Raw genomic sequence first — 3,032 nt, 5'->3', positions numbered from 1 at the left:
ATAGGCATCTTCAGATTCAGCACCCTTGAATACTGGAGGTTTCAACTTTAAGAATTTAGTGAAAACCTAATGCTGATCACTTGTCATTATAGACCCTGTAGTCAATCGAGGAAACGTGCCTACTTCCAATGAGGCATCCATGCGGGGAGCCACAGCAGCTGCATGTTGTACTCCCTGAGCCTGAGGTGCTGGTGCAAAAAACACTGGAGGTGTCTGACCCTGATCAGATAACCCGCTAAGGTAAGTGAGAAACTGATTAATCATCTCTGGGGTAGGCTGGGGTGGTAATTCCTCATCTTGAACCTGCGCATTTTCCCCTTCTTCATCTCACTACCTCATCAGTCGGTGGAGGAGTCACTGCCCTATTACTAGCTGAACCAGGTGTTTGTCCTCTACCTCTAGAGGGCGTCCTCCTGCGAACTCTACCACGAACTCTTGCCATTGCTCCTCCTCGAGCTACAGTCCCAATGGTTGGCTCAGCCGCACCCTGTCCTGCCGGTGTTGGAATTCAAGGCATTACTTCAATAGAGATGATTCAAGATTAGAATTTCAACATTCTCATAATTTTAAGCCAACCACATACTATACAATCAAAAACATACAACCACACAATCAAGTATATAGGAGACTTTACAATATCATTCAATACATATCAATTGCTATTTAGAGTTTATCTATCACATAGAATTAAACCATAACCTACCTCCACCGAAGAATCAATATCAAGCAAGCTATCTCCCCAATGCCTTTGAACCCTTTTCGTTTTTCACGCTCTCTCCTTCGTTCTCCTCTTTTTATTTTTCTTTTACGGATTCTTTTTACCCTAATTATCATTTAATCAATTATAAAAGGTGATAAAAGTAACACACTATTTATTTTAAAGTTATCTCCTTTAACCCCCAACTAACTCAATTATAAAATTACCCCACTAATTTCATAATAATAATTATGAAAAGTCCAAAACGCCCCTTTAAAATTTTTAGCGGAAGTCTGACCAAGTCGGGGTTACGCAGCTTGTGACGGTCCGTCGTATCTACAACGGTCCGTGCTGCAAGTCCGTCGTGACGTTCAGAGAGTTGATTCCGGTACCCAGACTCCAAAAATTGAAGTGTTTTGGAACGAAGACCCTGTGACGGTCCGTCGTATACATGACGGTCCGTCCTGCAGGTCCGTCCTGAAGTTCAGAGAAGTAACTCCAGTACCCCAATTCCAAGAGTTGAAGTGTTTTGGAACGAAGACCCTCGACGGTCCGTCGTGCCCATGACTGTCCGTCGCGTGGTCCGTCGACTCAGTCAGTTTTTATCAGAATAATTCTACTTCTCAAACCGACTAAACAGGTTGTTACATTATAAGCCCCACATAGATTGCATGAGATACGGTCGAAACCCACATTTGTGGATCTCGAGGGATGCCTAACACCTTTCCCTCAAGGTAATTTGAACCCTTACCCTGATCTCTGGCTCGTTGACCTTAGTTAGATTTAGTTAGGGTAGATAGGTGCCCTAACGCGCCTTAATTCGTTAGGTGGCGACTCCAAACTCAAAATCCCAAAAGAGTTGTTAGGTCGTGCACAAAACTCGTTTTGATGAAAAAAGAGGCGCGACACATCAACAATTATAGTTGTCATTCTCTCAATCTCACTTCTTTTTTAATAAACAAATTAAATTCTCTTATTAGGGAAAATGCACAAGTACCCCTTCAACTTATGCCCAAAATTCCAGAAACAGACTTGTACTATACTAATGTCCTATTAACCCCTTGAACTTATTTTATAAGTATTTTTCTACGTCTTTTCGGCCTACGTGGCACTAGATTGAAAAAAAAAGTCAACCAGCGTTGGGCCCACAAGATAGTGCCACGTAGGCTGAAAAGGGGTAGAAAATTATTAATAAAATAAGTTTAGAGAGGTAATATGACCTTAGTATAGTATAAGTGTGTCTCTGAGATTTCGAACATAGGTTGAGGGGGTACTTGTGTATTATCCCCTTATATTATTATTATTTTTCTATGTTGTGAGTTCTTTAGGATTTTAATTTTTTTTAACAATTTGAAGAGAAGGGTGTCTTGGTTGCCGATACCGAGGTTGAATGAATCATTCCACCTGGCAACAGCAAAAGTGGAGTTTGGAAAAGAAAAATAAATTTCAAATTCGCATTAGTCTCGCCGAAAAAATAAAGTTTTGCTGGAATTATTTTTTGACACATATGATTTTATATTTCGTTAAAATTGTTATGGTGGAATGCCGCTACTAAAAATAATAATTAACGAGGGTATAAAAAAGGAGTGTGGTGGAGGTCATGACAACGGAATTTAGTCGGTATTTTTTTTAAATAATATGACATTGAAAAGTCTATAGGGGAAAGACACAACTAATAATTTAACTAGCAAATTAAGTTTAGCAAATTGAGTTTATCGTTCTAACAAAAAATGATTTAAAAAAGTAGAATTAAAATGAAGTGCAAGACATTTTTGAGATGAAGGGAAGAAGATGACAGGTTAAGGTGTAGGGGGTGGATTATTTCTTTTTCTTGATTAAGAGCTTATTTTTTATCATTGTTTTTAGGGAAAATGCACAAGTACTCCCTCAACCTATGCCCGAAATTTTAGAGACACACTTATACTATACTAAGGTTCTATTACCCCCTGAACTTATTTTATAAGTAATTTTCTACCCCTTTTCGGCCTACGTGGCACTAGCTTGAAAAAAAATCAGCCAACGTTGGGCCCACAAGATAGTGCCACGTAGGTTAAAAAGGGGTAGAAAATTATTAATAAAATAAGTTCAGGGGGGTAATAGGACCTTAGTATAGTATAAGTGTGTCTCTGAGATTTTGGGCGTAGATTGAGGGGGTACTTGTGCATTATCCGTTGTTTTTATAGCTATTTAGTTAATGTATTCAGGTGTGAAAAAGATAACACATTATCTTTGAAAATAAAATAAAAAATGAAATAGAAATTTATTCCCGTGCTCAGAAGCAGTGAGGTACACTTATTTTGCCACGTAAGCACTTTGTGTTTAATATGTATATGTT

Source organism: Solanum pennellii, chromosome 2 (genome assembly GCF_001406875.1).
Source record: "Solanum pennellii chromosome 2, SPENNV200".
NCBI classification, from domain to species: Eukaryota; Viridiplantae; Streptophyta; class Magnoliopsida; order Solanales; family Solanaceae; genus Solanum; species Solanum pennellii.
This window is presented reverse-complemented; position numbering follows the sequence as displayed.